The following is a 21,030-nucleotide window of genomic DNA, read 5'->3' as shown; positions in this document are numbered from 1 at the left end:
GTGCTCAAAGTTGGCAGAGGCAAATTGAGAGGAAGGGATAAAATTTAGGAAAAGATCTAGAAATATAGTCTCAGTTGGAGAATGAGTGGGATCTAAAGAAGGGAGAGGAAGTCCTTTAAGACAGGACTGAGGGGAAATCATGAAAACTTGGAGGTGTCCTCGAGTTTGAGTTCTACCCCATTATCATCTAGCTGTGTTCACTCTAGTCTATGATTTAATTTCTCTAAGTCTCAGTCTCTTCTTCTGAAAATATTGACATTTATATATACCTCACAGGGATTTCAGGAAAAAAAAAGTGACAGAATACTTATAAAGCATCTGGCACATAAGAAGCCCAGATCAGATTTTATTTTACTTTGAAAGCATATCAAGATTGATTGACATTGGCTTCTGAATAACAAATATCCCATTTCAGAGGCTCCCTCTCTATGGGCTAGACAAGTTTCAATGGGAAACATGGATTTTCTTCTCAAATTTACAGCTTCCATGTGTGCTACTCATTACTAATGTGTGTGCATCGGGAATACCATTTATAGTTTTCTCCCTAGGGATTTCTTTAGGCTAGTTGAAATGCCATGGAATTATAAAACAGATGTTATATACTTGAAAAATGTAGCAACATTCTCATTCTTTTTTGTCAGACTGTATTCACTTTTGTTTATATAAAGAAATGCGTAAGCAAATTTTAAAAGGGAATATTTTGGAATTAGTTTCTGCACAATAAATTTTTGGATACATGGACATGTGATGCAAAATCTGCTGGCTCTGTTTCAGAAAAAAAAATGTTATTGTTTAAAGGCTGCCATTTGGAATGTAATTTATAAACTTGTTTTCAATAGCTATAAAACTATACACAGATTCTAAACAGAGAAATATAAAATAGGCACGTGATGCTCATCTTTTCCACACATCTATAATAATTATTTAATATTTTAGAAGTGTTGTGTGTGTTTTGATTTCATTTCATGTTTTTCCTTTTGAACATTACTTCTTTTTCTGATTCATGCCCTTTTTATTAATATAATTATTCTAAACTTTCCTTTACAACTCTCTCATTTATAAATTATGAAAGCAGGTGTTTAGTATTTTTCTTAAAGTGAAAATTCTTACATTCATTCATTTGTTTAATACAATTACTGTTGACCAATTATGTGTTGGTCATTGAATGCTAAGTTAATTGAATATAATCTTGAGCAAAACAGTGTCCCCACCTTTGGTGGCTAAAAAAATATTATTAGAAATAGAAATTATTGAAATAATTTCTAATTGCAAGCTGATTTTTAAAAAAAAGATTTTTTAAATGATTTTTAGAGAGAGAGGTAGGAAGAGGAAGAGGAAGAGACAAAGAGAAACATTGATGTGAGAGAGAAACATTGATCAGCTGTCTCATGAACATCCCCTACTAGGAATCAAGCCTGAAACCCAGGTATTTGCACTGACCAGGAATCAAACTGGCAACCTTTCAGTACACACTGGCCAGGGCAAGTGTGTACTTTTAAAAGAACAGTTAAAGGAAGTGACCTAGTCAGTTGAGAGATGACTCTAACTGGAAATCTGAAAGATGAATAAAAGCAGCTGAGGAGAGGATGGAATACCATTCTACACAGAGGCAACCTATATAATAAAGAGATAATATACAAATTGACCATCACTCCAACACACAAGATGGCCACCCCCATGTGGACACAAGATGACCACCACAAGATGGTGAGCAGGGGAGGGCAGTTGTAGGAGATCAGGCCAAAAGGGGAGGGAAAGGGAGTTGGGAGGGACCAGGTCTGCAAGGGAGGGCAGTTGGAGGTGACCAGGCCTGCAGGGGAGGACAGTTGAGGGGGACCCAGGCCTGCAGGGGAGGGCAGTTGAGGGGGACCCGGGCAGCTAGGGGCAATAAATCCGGCTGGCAGGGGAGCAGTTAGGAGGTGATCAGGCTGGCAGGCAGAAGCAGTTAAGGGCAACCAGGCAGGCAGGTAGGCAAGTGGTTGGGAGCTAGCAGTCCTGGATTGTGAGAGGGATGTCATTAGCATCAGAGCATTTTCAAGAGACAGAATTCTCAACAAGAGTCTGCAAATATAGGATTGATGTAAGGATTTGAACTTTATTCAGAAAGTTAAAGGAAGCCTAAGAAGAGTTTTTAAAATAAGTAAAATAAGATTTGTATTTTTAAAGGTCTCTGTGTCCAGATGAAAAAAAATGGAGAGAGGGAAAGTACAATAAAAGAAAGTGGAGGGAAATCAGGATGTTCCTAAGATGAAGGGGTTTGAGATGACTGGTGATGGAGAAAAGTAGACAGATTGAAGACATATGTGTGAAGAAAATGTTTCCTTGATCTTTCCCTCAATTGTTTCTCTTTAACCTCATTGTACACTGCCTTTTATCTACCTACTTCAGACAATCATCCAAATTGATTAATGGGTATCTTTTGCTCCTTTGTGATCTAGAAAAAGATAAGAAATATTGATTTGGAAGCATGTATTCTTAACTTATGTATTGTATTTTTAATTTTGTTGACTTACGGTACAGTTCTCATTGGTGTGCTTCTACTCTCCCACTTAAGGTCATGCAGATCTCCTTCAGCTTTTCACCTGAGCCCCCCACCCCTAAACAATGTTGTAAAGGCTCAGAGAAAGGCAGAGAAGCATCAAGCTGAGTCAAACCTCAGAGGGAAGGCAGGGAAGGAGGGTAAGAGATCAACCAAAGGACTTGTATGAATGCACATAAGCATTACCAATGGACACAGTCAGTAGGGGCGTTTGCTGGGGTGTGGAAGTGGCCTGCTGGAGGGAGTGTAGGTGAAAGAGGGGATAAATGGTAATTGATGGAGACATGAATATGGGTGGTGAACATATAATAGTGTACACATGATGTGTTGTGGAATTTTGCACCTGAAACCTGTATACTGTAATTATATTAACCAGTGTCACCCCAATAAATTCAATAAAAAGGAAAAAAGAATATCTAGGTACACATTAATTTGTGGGCTTATGTGAGAAATGCAGTGAAGGGCTTACGATTCTTATACTACTAAGAAATTGAAGTCATTCTTTATAAGGTTGCTACCCTTTTTTATTTTCTCTTTTATAATTTACCTGCTTATTAGTCAGCTGTAAGAAAGAAGAAAATTTTACCTTTTGCAACAGCATGGATAGACCTGAAGATTATTATGCTTAGTGAAATAAGCCAATCAGAGAAAGACAAGTACTATATGGTTGTGCTAATATGTGGCATATAATGAAAAAAATAAACTAAGTGGAGACAGACTCATGGATACAGAGAACAGACTGACAGCTGTCAGAGAGGAGGGGTTTGGGGATTGTGTGAGAGGGTGAAGGGATTAGAAAAGAAAAAAAAAAAAGAAACTCATGGACAAAAACTACGTGTGACGATTTCCAGCAGGAAGAGGGGGTGAGGGTCAGTAGAAGAAGGTAAAGAGGGGATAAATGGTGATGGAAAGAAACTTGACTTGGGGTGGTGAACACAAAATACAATATGCAGATATTGTATTATAGAATTGTGTACCTGAAACCTGTATAATTTTATTTAACCAATGTCACTTCCAATAAATTCAATTTAAAAAATTTGCCTGTTTATATAATTTACTCATTTTTTTCCCCCTCATGGATCAATGTGTTTTTCTTATTGATTCACAGATGTTTCGTATAGTCTAAATATTGATCCTTTATTGGTCTCATTTAGTCACCTGTCCTTTCACTATATTAATAGTCTCATTAAACAACTATCCTTTATATATATATATATATATATATATATATATATATATATATATATATATATATATAAAATTAAATCCATCACTGTTTTTTGTTTGTTTTCTTTTGTTTGTTTGTTTTTGTTTTTTTATTTTAGAGAATGCCCTATTTTGACAAGAGATTGAGTAAGGTGAGGGCTCAAGTGATCATGTAAAACCAGATGGGGTGGTATAGGCAAAGGATGTGGGCTTATGAATTTCAGTTTTTTAATAAGAAAAGCAAGAATATTAATACCAGAACTACATACTTCTGTTTGTGAGGGTGTTTATGAAGAAGAAATAAAATAATTTTGTAAGCTAGAAAGGTGCTTATAAATATTTGTTGGTTTTATTATAACTACTTTTAATACACAGTATGTTTCTACTAATGGTCTTCAGATAAGATAATGTCTTGGTTAAAATTTAAATGGTACAAAACACGGTTTATGTGTGCTTTTTAATATTGAATTTTGCATGAAGTAGCACCTAAAATTTTGGAGAATATATGTGGTCTTAAGTCACAGAACATAGAATCTTAGTATTCTTACTCAGATATTGGCAATTTACAGATAAACATCATTTTGTAATACTAGATTGATTTCTGAAAGTAAATTCTTTTATTGATTAAATTAATTAAAAATGCAATTGGTAGTGTTAATTTAAAGGAATGGAATGTGCACATTCTCCTATAATTTGAATAATAACTAACAAAAATGTCTACTTAGGGGGAGATCCAAGATGGCGGCATAGGTAAACATCTAAACTGCTGCTGTGCACAACAATTTCAAAACTACAACTAAAAGATAAAACATCTATCATCCAGAACCACGGGAAAGGTGGCTGAGTGGAAGTTCTAAAACTAGACAGAAAGGAAAAGAAAAATCAGGGCACAAGCGCTGAAAAACTGAGGTATGGGAGTATGTGCGTGATACAGTCTGGTGGTGGATCCTGGCTGGCAGTGGGCATTGCTTTCTTCAACCCGAAGAGAGACAAGCTCCCAATCTCTCTGAAATCCAGTTTCTGGAGAGAAGCTGAACTGTCTGCCATCGGGTCAGAAAGTGAGAGTGGCTTGCTTGCAGAGCTGCGAGCAAAAATAATTGTTTGCTGTGCTGGGGTGCAGACACAGGGACATGCAGTTGGAGAGGAAGAGATGGCTGACTGGTAGTCTTTGTTGTTTGCCATACGCTAGCCTAGTGACGTCCTGAGACTCCACCCCGCACAATCTACAAACACACCCAAGCTCCAAGCAGCGGCTTTTGCATATGAATGGCCTTCTCTATTGCAGTTTAACTAGGCAAACTTGCAACCTGGTGCAGACAGCTCCAAAGCCTCCAAGCTCTAAGCAGGGAGGAGAGGACTGTGGTTCTTGCTGTAGCTTCTGCAGGGTGGCCTCAGACAGTAGCTGAATTGCATCCCATTGGAGATCCAGAAGCCAGTGTATCTAGTGGTCAGTGTGAGACTCCAGATTTCAACTCCTCACATCCATAAATGACACATTCGGGAAGCAGGGAAACAGACTCAGTGAGCACCAAAGCCCCCACTGAAACAAGGCCTGCATCATAAGCGTATCTCCAGTGCAGCAATTCTTCCATTATAGACACAGCGGATTTTCATAGCCAATTGGCCTGGAGGTCAATTCCTCCCAGTGTACCAACAGCAATCAAGGCTTAACTATACCAAAACTTTGCACTAACTAGCTTAGAAAACACATATACGTTTTGGTAATGCAGAACTTCATCATAGTTTTTTATGATGCTGTTATTCGTTGTGAAAGTAGAAGATGTGATAAATTATATAGTGTTTCCTGAACTTATTAAACTTTATTTCTGGATTTATCTAATGGAAGCAGCATATGCTGAAATACACAACATCTTTCTTATTTTTTTGTCTACTTATTCTATTTGTTACTGGGAAGATACTTTAAAATTTCCCACTATCATTTTGAATTTATCTCTTTTAAATTCCATTAATTTTACCTGGTTGGTATGGCTCAGTGGTTAAGTGTCAACCCATGAACCAAAAGATCCCTGGTTTGATTTCTGGCCAGGGCATGCTCCTGGGTTGTGGGCTCTATATCCAGTGGGGGGCATGAAGAAAGCTGATCTGATATCTCTTTCTCATCTATGTTTCCATCTCTTTATCCCTCTCTTTTCCTCTCTCTCTAAATACAAAAACCAACTTACTTTTAAAATTCCATTAATTTTTCTTTATTTAGTTTCAATCCATATAAATAATTACATTCAAACTTGGAATTCTTTTGTCTTCCTCTTGGATAGACAATTTCATCATTATGAAATGTCCCTTTTATCTCTAACAATGCTGCTTACTTTCAAATCTATTTTGCCTTTGTTCCTGGTTCTTGTTTTTATGGTATTTTTTTCTGTTCATTGATTTAATTAATTGAGTTTTATAAACAGGATATAATTAGATTTTTGTCTTTATCCAGTCTAAGAATCTTAGCAATTTAATTAAACTTTCATTTAACTTATATTTCCTTTATTAAAAAAGTACACATAAACCATGTTTTGTGCCATTTAAAATTTAACCAAGACGTTATCTGAAGACCATTAGTAGAAACATACTATGTATTAAAAATAGCTATGATAAAACCAACAAATATTTATAAGAACCTTTCTAGCTTACAAAATTATTTTATTTCTTCATTTTACTTGTACTTTATCTTATTTTTTTAAACATTTGATTTTATATTTGCAGTTTTAAATATCTTTTTTGTCTCAAATATTTATGTTTCTGTCCCTTCTTTCTAGCATTATTCTGGATAATGAATATTTTCATTATTTTATTTTTTCTCTATTTACATACAAAATGTATATATGTATATATATATATATATATATATATATATATATATTGCATATAAATATGTATTTATATATATATATATCTTGCACACAGAGGAAACATAAAATAATCAAATCTTTGATATGTACTAGTATATTTGATTGTTACCCTAGAGATCACAACACACATCTGAATTATTAGTCTAATACAAAATATTGATTTTATAATTTATAAAATAATGCTAGCACCTTTTGGGTGAGGTTCTTGTTCAAATATTTTATGGGATTGTTTGTTTTTTCATTATTAAGTTGTATGAGTCTTATTTAAAGAAATGTATTCTTTATACAAGTCTATCTGGTATGTGTTTTAAAAATATGTGGCTTGTCTTTTCATTGTTTTAACAATATATTTAAAAATGCAGACATTTTGTATTTTTACTTTTGATCGTTATTCAATTTATTACTTTTATTCTTTTTTTCTTGGTTTTATTCTCTTTTTTTTTTTTTCTCTTTTTTTTGTACTTAAGAAATGAATTTGATGTGCAGATTTTCTGTATGGAAACAATGAGTAGAGACTTTGGTTTAAATTCTAAGCCATCAAGAAACAGATCCACAATAGAATTTGTTAGCTTTTATTAACTGCAGAAAGAACACCTCGCAAGGAAAGAGGAAGCATCGTATTTAACCTGGCTCCGCTTTCACGCCTTCCAGGGGAAGAATGAGCTCTTTGCTCAATGGGCATGTCGGTGACACAGGACTCTGCTCAGGAAAGACATGGGATCCATTCATCCATTTTAGTGCAGGATGGAAAATGAAGCTGTGAATCTCTCCTTCCTCTAATGGTAGTCATCTCCGAGAGGAAGGGTGGGACATACCAAACGTTGGTATATAATCAGAACAAAATGTGATTTGCGTGTGTGTCTTAAAAAAAAAAAAAAAGAAAGAAATGAATTTGTCTAATGGGATGTAAGATTTTCTTATATATTTTTTTTAAAAGTTTGATTCTACCTGTTTATTTAGACCTATGGTACATTTTATGTAAATTCTTGTTTATGTTGAGATTAAAGATTAAGGTTCATATATTTCACAAAAATATCCAATTGTTCCAGAGCCATTTTTTTTTTAGAGTATCCTCTCACCATTGAGTTATCTTTAAATCTTTGTCACTAGATATATGTGTGGATGACATTTCTGGACTCTATTCTATTACTTTTTTTTATTATGCCAATACCACATTGTTTTTATTTCTGAAAATTTATGGAAGTACTGGAGTCAGATAATTATCTTTTTCAAAATTATCTTGACTCTTTTAAGTACTTTGCATTTATGTATAAACTAATCCCCCCTTATTCCCTGTTTCTCTTTCCGTGGTTTCAGTTACCAACAGTCAACCACTGTATGAAAATACTGAATGGAAAATTCCAGAAATAAGTAATTTATATGATTTAAACTATGCATCATTCTGAGTAGTCTGATAAAATCTTGTGCTGTTTTGTTCAATCTTGCTTGACGTGAATCATCCCTTTTTCTAGCATATCCATGCTCTATATGCTCTCTACCTGTTAGTCGCTTAGTAGCTACGTATCTTGGTTGTAAGTTGGAGAGAGAAAGAGAAAGAAAACATTCATAAGACTTTATTACAGAATATTGTTCTATTTTATTATTGTTGCTATTAATCTCCTATTATGCCTAATTTCTAAGTTAAACTTCATTGTAGGTATGTGTATATATATATATAGGGGAAAATAATATATATAAGATTTAGTACTATCTGCAGTTTGAGGCAACCACTGGGGTTTTTGGACCATATTCCCCAAGGATAAGAAGGGAGTACTATAAATTTAAACATCTTGCCTCTCAATTTCTTAAAAAACAAAAACACCCTGGTTTTTATTACCTTGAATCTATAGATTAATTTGGAGAGAAGTGACATATTAAACAATTTAAATCTTCTGATACATAGTCATAGAATACCTCCCCATTTATTTAGATCTTTTTATTGCTTTCCAGCAATATTTTATAATTTCCAGTCTACAGGTTTTACAGCAGTTTGACAATGATGTGCCTAGGTATGTTTTCCTTTATACTTACTATAGTTGAGGATCTCTGGGCTTGTTGAATTTGTGGTTGTTGTTATTTACCTTTGGAATACTCCTGACCAAATGTTTCTTCTGCTCTGTCCTCACTTTCTCTTTTTGAGAGTGCTCTATTTATAAATGTTGAAAAATTTGATATTGCTCTACTGCTTTTTGATGTTTAATTATTTTTGTCATTCTTTTTCCTCTTTGTCATTTACTTTAGATAATTTCTATTTATCTATATTCAAATTCATTGATTCTTTCTTCCAATGTGTTGAGTCTATTGATTAATCCATTAAAATTTTTATATCTTGCCCTGCTTTAGCCCAGTTGTTGAGCATCGACCTATGAACCAGGTCACGGGTTCAATTCCTGGTCAGGGCACATGCCTGGAGTTGTGGGCTAGATCTCAGTGTGGGGTGTGCAAGAGGCAGCTGGTCAATAGTTTTCTCTCATCACTGATGTTTCTATCGCTCTCTTCCCCTAAATTGTTGGTAGAGAATTAAATTTGACAGTAAAATAGTAATCAAGTTTTCAGATTAATTTAAATAGGCTATTTGAAATAAGTGAATATTCAAGAAAATTTAATTGTACTGGACAAAGAGCTGTTCCTAAAGTAGTAACTAAAATTTCTATTGGTAATTAATTTCATGGTAAAATTTCTGAACATGCAATAAACTTAAAGCAGTCATATTTTTGTACAAAAAATAAAAATTTAAAGTTATCAAGACTGCATTATAAAATTTATAAAAGCCTCCATTAATCAAAAAAGGGGAGATAGTAGGGTAATATCATGTAAGGAAAAATATCCTATAAGTAAATTACATCCAGAAAACTTTTACTTTACAAAATTAATTTTCATTTGTAATGCTAACAGTAAGACAACCATGAAAAACACACATTTTGTCTAAATGAGACAAAGAAAAATTGTTTGGGCAAAAATAAAAAGGATCCCAAATCAATTATATAGAAAAGATTCCTTTATTAACTTTTGGTTGAGAATATGTTTGTATATTTTCAGAAAACAATTCCAAGACCATGTTGATTCCTGCAACAGAGAGGAGTTGTCAGGTCTGCTCCAACCACGAAGAGAAGAGAAGAAACAGTCCAGAGATGGAAGACACTGATGATGTCTTGCCATACTAACAGTCAGTAGCTATGCATTGCTGCAGGTTGTCCAGGACCAAACCAGGAAGGGTAAGACCTGCATTGCCACCATGTGCTCACTATCCAAATATCATTGCTGGCATGTACACATAAGGAACTGTTTGTGTACATTGAAACAGGGACTCAGAACTGTTGGACAGTGAAATTGGGACTCAAACATTTTTTTGTTATTATATGTTTATTTCTAGTCTGCAGAGGCAAGATTTTTTTAAGGAAAAAGTGGTGTTATAAACAGAAAATAAATACCAAAATTGACCTTGTTCACAGATGATGTTATATACATGGACTAAGCAAATATACAACTAAATTATTAGAACTATTAAGAGAATTTAGAAAGATGTTGTATACATTCCTATTTAGTACCCCAAACAATTTAAAGCCATGATAATAAAATATAACAATAAAAAAGACATAAGATAACTTTGTTGATAATATATTATTAAAATACATAAAAAGTGACCTAAATTTAAACAGTACTGGTATACTATGTCTATGCCTGAGAACCAACAATATCATAAAGATGTCAATTCATCAAAGTTAATCTATAAATTTAGTGCAATTTAAAAAAAAAAAAAAACAATAAAGTTTTTTATTAATGACCACAACTGGATAACTACAAAGCAATAAAAACACAGGCAGCTAAAAAAAAAAAAAAGTAAAAAATGACTTTTGAGAAGAATGAAATGGTGTTACAGTACCAGATATCAATATACATTAAAAAGCAATAGCAATATAATAATAAAAGCAGTGTAATCTTGATACATGAATAAGAAATGAACCATTGGGATGAAAAATATAGAAGTAAACACATAAATATTGAGATCTGGTATGTGATTAAGTTCCTTTCCAAATCATTGTATGGAAACAGACAGTTGAATAAATGTTGCATAAATAATTAGCTATAGGAAGAAACAATTAAATTCTTAGATTAAATTATTCTTGAAAAAAACATGTGAATTAAGGACATAATGTAAAATATAACACTAAATTTTCTAGAAGAAATTATTGAAACATATCTTCATTATTTTAGAAAAGAGTTATTTTTTTAAAAGACACAAAAAGTGCAAACCATAGAAGAAAAGCCTGCTAAATTTGATTATGGTAAAATGAAAATTCATATATGACAAAAAACCCCATAGACAATTCTAAAATACAAACTATAGATGAAGAACATTTATTGCAATGTTTATCTCTCAAAGAATTTACATCTGGAATCTACAAATGAATTCTATAAATTGATAAGGAAAAGACATTTCCACAGAAAGTGGAATTGTATTCATATAGTAAACAATATGAATAGAAACTCCACAGCATAGGAAACTCAAATAACATAAATATAGATTTGAAACTTACTGAAGTGAAGAATGTTAAGACTGGTTAGAAGAATACACAATGATGATAGAAAGTAGAATATTCTAATGTAAAGTAGAATATTGATGATTCCAGGAAAAGTAGAGAGAGTGAAATGTTCCCAAGTAAACAAAAGGGCATGGGAATCAGAGCCCAGATGGAAGAGGCTCTTTTAGGTCTATGGCTACCTCCTTCCGTAGAACAGAGGAGTAGATGCATGCCGATTCAACTAGATTAGTGGGTGGATGGTAAGGCATTTTGTTGATTCTTTTCGGGTGGATTTTCTTTTTCTCTATGAAGTAAATTAGAGTATCACCAGTGGAAAATAGCTATGGTATAAGACTGAGAGAGAAGTTGCACTTTGAGGATAGAAAAGAAAGTTTAAAATAATCTTTGAAGAAAATAGGAGGGCAAGTTGACCAGAAAAAAAGGTAAAGTTTATATTTCCAACTTTATACACTGAGTGGACAGATTATTATGATCTCTGAACGCATAATAATCTGGCCACTCAGTGTATATCTTATATAATAAAAGGCTAATATGCAAATTGTCCCCTCGACCAGGAGTTCAACCAACAGGCTGGCTGGCCAACCGCCCATGTCCCCTCCCCATGGCCAGGCTAGCCAGACCCCACCCATACATGAATTCACGCAACAGGGCTTCTAACACACACACACACACACACACACACACACACACACACACACAGAGTGGCCAGATTATTATGCATTCAGAGATCAAAATAGTCTGGCCACCCAGTGTAGTGAGACCTATCTTCCAAAGAAAATGATTGAATTTGTACAGAATTACAGAATTAAAGTTTTCTGAGAAAATAAACAAAAATATCAATGGTTTTTTCAAGAAAATCATGGAAATTCTAAATCATGTAATTGAATCGAAGGGGAGAAAAAAGATGGTAAGAAGATAAAAGAGAACATGGAATAGTCAATGAACTGGAAAGCACAAAGGATAGAATAATGTCCATGTATAAGTAAAATAGGAAGAACAGAAGTTGTGATGGGAGTGAGGAACTTAAATTGGTGATTTTTAGAATCAGAGCAGTTTGGGTGTTGGCATGTTCTAGGATGTAACTAATGGACAAAGCTGTTGACCAGAAATATATAGGGGTTTGGACAACTGTCCGCATGCTCATTCAATGGGTTGAAGAAGAAAACCATGCCAAGGGTCAAAGTCTCAAATAATTGGAAGAAATGACTAAGAGGTAGGTAAATTGTAGTGATGGAAAAGTGGAGAAGGTTAGACAACATCTGGAATACTGTCTTCTAAAACAGATAATTGTGATATATACATGAAGGAGTCACTTCCCTGAGTCTTTGGAATACATAGTATATGATTGCAAACTATATTCAGAATTATTGTCATATATACAGAAGCAATAAAATAAATATAATATCTAAATTAATATATAAAAATTCTACATAGAGATGGTTTATAAAAATGTGGCTTCAGCCCTACAAAGATTGAGTACAAGAATCAAATATATTCTTCATTTAGTTATTAAAATTACTCGACGGGTCCAATATCCGGCTGGAGTCTTCTACTGGCTTGAAGCAAGCAAGAGTATGTTTTGTCCAGAAGAACTTGGCTTGAGATAATTTTTGGCTGTGGTAGAAGTTGAGTAACTGGGACATGAAAGTAGGGCTTCTCAGAAGACAGCCAATGAACCCAGCCTGCTGCCTTAGGCAATGTGTGTCCTAGTCAGAGTCCTATTCAGGAATTCATGTCATTTGAAGTAAGTGGTTTGTTCTTATTGAAGAAGACATTGCTTGCAAAGACATGCCAAGTAGTGTCCAAAGAAATGAATCACGGTATAAAATCTGGGCGGTCCTCAGAGTTGGCTTTGCATATAGGACAAAAGAAGCATTTGTGAGGTGGCAGAATATCTATGAAGGGAATTCTTTCTGCAGTCCGGGGGTTATTTTGGCATAGACAAGGAGATCACTCAGCAACACTGGCATTTGTATGGCCATATTTATTTTTGCCAGGAAATATTTACCCCATAGTCTAACACTGTCTGCTCCTAAATTAGGACAGGCAGTTACCATAATTCTATGGCATTAAATAAGTTTCTTGGGGAGAATAAATGTTTTGGAGATGTACTGTAACAGCTCACTACTGGGCATGTTCCCCAAGGGGATCATGTGGATAGAAATGAAAAACTAAACTTGGTTTTATGAGGGTACAAAGAGCAGGAATCCAAATTCAATCCTACCTTAAAATTGTAAATTGTATTCATATTGGTTTTATAGGCTGCTCTCTCCCACCTCAGCAATGGGGTCATCTTTTAGCCCAAACGTGGGTAGTGTCAAGCCAAAATCAGATATTATGGAGGGTGTATGTGTGTATGTGTGTGTGTGTGTGTGTGTGTGTGTGTGTGTGTGTGTGTGTGTACAATTTCCTTGGGTGTGATTACCAATCTCAAAAAAATGTACTTTGCCAAACCATCCATATTTTGGTGACAAAAGTATCATTCTGTACAGAAAAGCAATCAGATAAGTTATCAATAGACTAGAGTATTTTGATTCAATGTTCTTACTTTTGAGATGGAGTAATGAGATCTGGCTGTGTTCAATAATTCACTTAAAGTCAAAGAGCTAATAGTGATGGAGCCAAAACTAAAACTGAAGTCCCTTGATTTTCAGTCTACAGTGTTTTCAGCAATACCAATTTACCTAAGCTTAGCGCTGTGTTTTCATTTTCTCAACCTTTGCTCCTGGCTATGGGATATTTTCATTCAGCTCAGTGCCCTTACCCTAAAGCTTAACAAATCTTATGCTTAAAAAATATTTTTAAGAAAACACATGTACCTACCTAGTTTAACAAATGTAAGCATTATGTTTTTCTCTGTCTTTTCCTTCACCTCCCTTTCCAAAGATAATCATTACACCAAATCTTGAATTTAAGCTAATTCAAGTTGCTATGCTCTATCTACATACACTCATCTATACTAATAAAAGGGTAATATGGTAATTAGACTGGGTCAACTGGCCATCTTCCAGATGTCTGACTTCCTTCCTGACAAAGCCATGGTGTTGGAGGCCGAGGCAGAGGCAGTTAGGAGTAAGATCTGGCTGGCAGAGGAGGGCAATTGGGGGTGACCAGGCCTGCAGGGGAGGACAGTTGGGGGTGACCAAGCCAGCAGGGGAGGGAAGTTGGAAGCATCAGGCATCAGGCAGGCAGGTGAGTGGTTAGGAGCCAGTGGTCCTAAATTGCAAGAGGGATGTCTGACTGCCAGTTTAGGCCCAATCACACAGGCCTAGCAGTTGAACATCCCCTGAGGGGTCCCAGATTGGAGAGGGTGTAAAACAGGCTGAGGAATAGCCGCTCCCCATGCACAAATTTCTTGCACTGGACCTGTAGTACATATATAATTCTGCATCTTTATTTTGTTCAATATTATGTTTTTTAAGATTTATCTTAACCCTAAACAGTCTTCTATTGTATAGGTGAAATGATAATATTTATCCACTGTCTTATTGATAAAACAAAATTATTTTCATAGTATACACAATGTTCTGATGAATATATTGGTGAATATCTCTATGCCGGATTTAGAAACAAAGACTGTCTTAGGCCTCAGAAACAGAACTGCTAGTACAAGGAGTGCATGCACATGTGCTTCATATAACAGTGGCTTTCCCAAATATGTCTGTGCACAAACATCTCTAAATATGTTACTTTAATTGCACAGAGGACTTTACAAATGTGACTGAAATTAAGGATCTTCAGAAGGGGTGATTATCTTGGGTTACTCAGGAGGGCCCAATCTAATCAAAGAGTCCTTGAAATCAGATGGGGAAGAATAGAGAGAGTTTTCCACAAGGAAAGAATTCAACCAGCTGGTGCTGGTTTTAAAGATGGGGGAAGAGGGCATGACCCCAAAAATAAGGACAGCCCCAAGAAGCCAGAAGGCAAGGAAAATGGCTTATCGCCAAGGGCCTGCAGAAGGGAATGCAGCCTGATGACACACCTTTTTAGCCCACTAAGATCCATGGCAGACTTCGGTTCTGGTTCTCCAGAACTGTAAGCTAAAACATTTGTGTTGTTTTAAACCATGAAGTCTATAGTAATTTGTCACAAAGGCAATAGAAAACTAACACAGAGTACTAATTAGACTGTTGTTAAATTTTCCTCCAAAGTAGCTGTGCTCACTGTCAATGTATGAGAATCCCTGTGACCTTTAGTCTAGGGCAGAACCAGTCTTAAATGTTTGTTCATTGGGTGAGTTTGAAAAAGTATGCAGTTCTCTAAGGTCATCCCAGGATATTGAATTTAAAAAAGAAAAGGCATGCAGTTTTAATTTGCAAGCGGTTTTAACTGTGTGTTGGGCACTGTTATGGGTCCTCTACACATAATAATTTATGTTATCTTTACCACATCTCTATGAGGTGAGTGCATTGTTTCCCAAGTATACAGATGAAGAAATAAGGGACAAAAGGGATATAATAAGTTAAGAAGTCCAAAGAGCTAGTAATTGGTAGAGCCAAGACTTAAATCTGAGCAGTCTGACTCCACTGTCCACATTTTGACTCTGACACTACACTACTGCTGCCAGATACTGCTTTATATATTTTATGACTATTTTATTAAATATACTCAAGCTTATGCTTGTTATGATTTGTTATAAAAATATGTATTTTTTCTATTGTTCACTGACCTTCATTCCATCAAGGCTTTTTAAATTAAATGATTTTAATTCTATTTTATAGGACATTAGTATTACTATACCAGTTTCCTTTTGATTAGCATTTGACTGTTGTTTTTCCTACTTTCTTTTAACTATAATTTCCCCCTTGCAGATTTGAACATCATGGACTGTATTTTTTTTTAGTTGTTACCTTAATTATTTTAACAGATGGGTAACTATCATTTTTTTCTAACGAAGTTGATTTTACCCTTCCTACTTCATAATACAATACATGAACCTTAATTCATTTTAAATATCCATTAAAATTCCATAATATTGATATTTTCAATTTTGTAAAGCATTGAAGTTTTGTCTTTATAAAACTCAATAAAATTATTTTAGATATATTTGAAACAATTACATTTGTCAATATATTTATTAGAATCTATGTTAACATTTGGTTTTGTATCTCCTTCCTTTTATTCTTACTTTCTAGTTTTTACTCCTTCCTGTTTACTTTTCTTTCTCATTTATGAAGAATCTCTTTTAAACATTTATTAAATTAAGGATCTGTCAGTTGTAAATTCTGAAAGCCCTTGAATATTTCATTATGTCTTTGTTTTCTGCTCATTATTAAAAAATAGTTCAGCTTGCACATTCACACATAAGTACACAGACATTCTTATATAACCCTTACCACAATGCCTTTTTATTGATGAGAAAACTGAGGTGAAGCAAAATTAACTAACTCCCCAAGGAAATGTGAAAGCCAAAATAAAGGAGAAAGTATTGAACAAAGTTATTGATGTGTTTTCTTTCCTACTCCATTGAAAGCTATTGAGAAACAAAGCCTGTCTTTTATTATAACAAAGAGTTAGCAAATGAATGAATGTCCTTTTATTCCCATAAATAAATATATAATTCATAGGAAAATATAAATGAACACTTTTATAATTTGTTTATAATATTGAATTTATATTCTCCTCTGACTGTTACACATTTAATTGATGATATCGCATTTGTTTTTATGTCTTTAGTACATAAGCAATGCCTGGTACATGGTAAATGTTAAAAAATAATGTACTTTTCTACAGTATAAAATTTCAAAAGTTTCCTATTATTTAAGGTAAAAAAGGGGGTGACAGTGGAAGAATATCATGTAAGGAAAAATATCCTGAGAATAATTTACATCTAAAAAATTTGTGCTTTAGAAAATTAACCTTCATTTGAAACGCTAATAGCAAGATACCCATGAAAATACACACATGGTGACAAAACAAGCCAGGGGAAAATCATTTGGGGGGGGGGGGGATGGAAAAGAATCCCAAATCAAATTTAAAGAAAATATCTTTTTATTAACTTTTGGTCGAGAATATGTTTGTATATTTTCAGAAAACAACTCCGAGACCATCTGGAATTCTGTAACAGAGAGCAATAGACAGAAGCACTCCAGCCATGACTACAGAAGAGACACAATTCAGAGATGGAAGATGCTGATGATGCCTCAGCATACCAGCAGACAGCAGCTGTGGGTTGCTGAAGGATGCCCAGAGACGGGCGGACCTGCATTTCCACCATTTGTCCACCAACCAGATCTGAAATATCATGGCTGGCATGTACACATAAGGAACTATCTGGCATTGAAATTGGGACTCAAAAGAACTGTTGGCCCAGAAAGGAACTCACTACAGACTGATTCATTTGCCTCTCAGCATAACCATTATGGCTTGTTGCAGTTTAGGTTCTTATAAGGGTATTTCTTGGATCACATGATCTCACACATCTAGAGGAAATAATGAACAACATAAACAGACCCAGAGAAAGAGAAGCAGCGATCAGACTCTCAAACCTCAGAGGGAAAGTAAGGGAGGATGGGGGTAAGGGGAAGAGATCAACCAAAGGACTTGTGTGCATACATATGGGTTGGGGGGGGGCATATGTAGGGAGGGGTTTGGGATGGGAATGGGGGAATAAGGACAATTATGTGAGACCATATCAATAAAATAAAAAAAGTACTTTTGGGAAGAATACTTCACATGTAATTCAAAAAACATGTATCTAAACCAAATATAAAGATTGAAATTTTACTTTCACTCATGTTAAGATTTTTAATGACTATATATATATATATATATATATAGTATATATATAGTAATTAAATATATATATTATATATACTATATATACTATATATACTATATATACACTATATATACTATATATACTATATATACTATATATACTATATATATACTATATATACTATATATATATGTGTGTGTGTGTGTGTATATATATATATATATATATATATATATATGCCTAATATGCAAATTGTCCCTTCTGGAGTTCCACCAACTGGAAGTTCCATTGCTTGCTATGACATTGCACTGATCAACAGGAGTGGGTACAGAATGAAGGAAGGCCCTGGCCAGTGGGCTGGCAGCTGCTAGGGACCCTACTCCTGCATGAATTTCATGCACTGAGCCTCTAGTTTAATATAATCTCAATGTTATTTTTATTTTATTTTTAATATATATATATATTATTGATTTTTTACAGATAGGAAGGGAGAGAGATTAGAAAGCCAGAAACATCGATGAGAAAGAAACATTGACCAGCTGCCTCTTGCACACCCCCTACTGGGGATGTACCCGCAACCAATGTACATGCCCTTGACCAGAATCGAATCTGGGACCTTTCAGTCCACAGACCAACGCTCTACCACTGAACCAAACCGGCTTTGGCCTCAATGTTATTTTTAATGGTGATACAAAACACCTAATATACCATTTGTCATCTTAAGCATGTTTAAGTGTAGTTCAGTAGTGTTGAGCATATTCATATTGTTAGGCAATGGATCTCCAGAACTTTTTCATCTTGAAAAATTGAAACCCTATACCCATAAAATAGCTCTTAATTTCCCCCTCTCCCCTGTCCCTGGAAACTACCATTTTACTTGTTTTTATAAGTTTGACTACTTTATATATTTCATTATTTTTTTACTGCATAATATTATTAAATATTTCAGATAGTGCTGATGGAAAAGTACATTAAGGAAGAATAATCTATCATCTATCTATCTATACATATATATATGTGTGTGTGTTAATATATATATATGTGTGTGTGTGTTAATCTATCTATCTATCTATACATATATATATGTGTGTGTGTTAATCTATCTATCTATACATATGTGTATAATATATATATACATATATATATATATATATATATATATATATATATATATATATAAAATAGAGAAATATGCTAATTAACTGGGAGGACATAACAGGTTGACCAGACAGGAAGAGGTTGCTTGCACAGCGGCAGGGATGGGGCGGCGGCAGGGGCCTCCATGCACCTGCACTGGAGGAGGGCCTGATCAGCAGTGGCCGTGGCTGTTTCAAGGGCTGGAGAAGGAGGCAGGGTCAGACCAGCAACTTGAGGGTGGGTGGTGCCGAGCAATTTTTGAATCTCATTTGGGGCTCCTAATAGTTTATAACTGGCACTGCAAATCTCTCTCTCTCTCTCTCTCTCTCTCTCTCAAATCTGCTACATAATTTCAACCTAAGCAGGACCCCTCCATGGATAACAATTAAAAAGTAATAGTCTAGTCCTAACCGGTTTGGCTCAGTGGAAAGAGCATCGGCCTGCGGACTGAAAGGTCCCAGTTTCGATTCCAGTCAAGGGCATGTACCTTGGTTGCGGGCACATCCCCGGTAGAGGGTGTGCAGGAGGCAGCTGGTCGATGTTTCTCTCTCATCGATGTTTCTGGCTTTCTATCCCTCTCCTTTTCTCTCTGTGAAAAATCAATAAAATATATGTTTGTTTTTTTTAAGTAATATTCTATTTGAAACATAAATCACTGCCTAAAGAGGACTGTGTGAGAGAATTCCCACATTTCCTCTCCTCCTACTTCTCCTTTTTAAATTTTGTTTGGGAGAAGGTTGAAAACAGAAGCATTGTTGGAGTATTAAGAGTCTTTCTCCCGTGGGTAATGTTCTAAAAAGGCAAGTTTGGAAAAGCTTCAGGTTTTCTCCAAAAGCTAAGTAAAAGCCAAATTAAATATACATTAATTAGTTTCATTCTTTTGATTGCTCCATTTCTATATTTTGACGTCAAAATGGCTTTCCTTAGTCATAAACAGATTCTACTTTGCTAACCCCAATTTAAATCAGTAAGTGCTCTAAAAAGCCTCACGCTGTGGATTAAGAAAACATCAGGTGGCCCAGAGAGGCCATAAAAGGATTTAGGTTTAGGAGCAAAAATATTACCTTTTGAAAGCACCTACATAGCACCTGGAAAAACCACTCTGTTGGTTTGGCTTGACCCTCCAGAGAGACTTAGGCCTTCTAGAAATCCACATTATTACCTTAGGAGGCAGCTTCAGCCATGAATGTAAAAATGTAGCTTGACTACGAAGGGTCTAAAGGGCCTTATGCCTCTGGGTCCACAGTTGGAAACAGCCTCCTATTCTAGCTTTACCTTTTATTTTATTATTTCTGGCATAAGCAGATTTCAAAAAAAAATTTTCTTATTTATTCATCCGATATCTATTTGCCGAACACCTACTGTAGTCAAAACCTCTATTAGCACTGTAGAGACATAATGTCCCTGCCTTCATGAAGCTTCAGTCAGTTTATGATTTGGTCATCGTGTGATTTAAGGCACTCAAAACTATGAAGTAGAATGGGATTCCCAGAAGCCACCTATGGCATACTCCTATCTAAAGAAATGACTCAGTAAAATATTTTCTGACAGATCTGATTGTCATGGCTGAAGATCTTCTGAGAGGGGATATTTTCGACCTTTGAATCAGAGTCATGGTTCTTATATGCAATAAAAATACATATATAGGAATTTTTCATGCAAATCAGGATAGAAAGGTAGCTGGTGATAGTAGCATTGCTAGATGAGATACAAAATGTCCAGTTAAATTTCAATATTAGTTTGAGCCAAATATTGCATAGGACATACTTATACTAGAAATTTATTGGTAGTTAATCTGAAATTCAAATTTAACTGGCATTATTTAATTTTATTTGCTAAATCTGGTAACTCTATATGGTAAAGAAAGAAGAAAGGTCAGGCAAAAATTATTTGAAATATTTAATTAATGGCATAAATAAAATAATTCAGTGGAGTGCAAAACACTAATGACTTGTGTTATAGCACCATCAGCAATGGACTTTGCAACTCTCTCCTGACTGATTCTCTTTACATAAGGATGAC

At 34.8% G+C, this 21,030-nt stretch overlaps 1 long non-coding RNA gene across 3 annotated transcripts in view; it reads left to right on the top strand.

Moving 5' to 3' along the window:
• LOC311617202 overlaps positions 1–17,698 on the top strand; it is a 35,695-nt gene extending 17,997 nt beyond the window's left edge. For all 3 annotated transcript variants that reach the window (XR_014794083.1, XR_014794084.1, XR_014794085.1), the window contains 3 exons: positions 4,471–4,654; positions 9,646–9,821; positions 17,182–17,698. This is a non-coding gene — a long non-coding RNA (uncharacterized lncRNA). The remainder of the gene's footprint in view (positions 1–4,470; positions 4,655–9,645; positions 9,822–17,181) is intronic.
• The last annotated feature ends 3,332 nt before the right edge of the window (positions 17,699–21,030 follow it).

The sequence above is a fragment of the Pipistrellus hanaki genome, assembly GCF_964339955.1.
Source record: "Pipistrellus hanaki genome assembly, chromosome: 2".
In the NCBI taxonomy this organism is placed as follows: Eukaryota; Metazoa; Chordata; class Mammalia; order Chiroptera; family Vespertilionidae; genus Pipistrellus; species Pipistrellus hanaki.
This window is presented reverse-complemented; position numbering and strand designations above follow the sequence as displayed.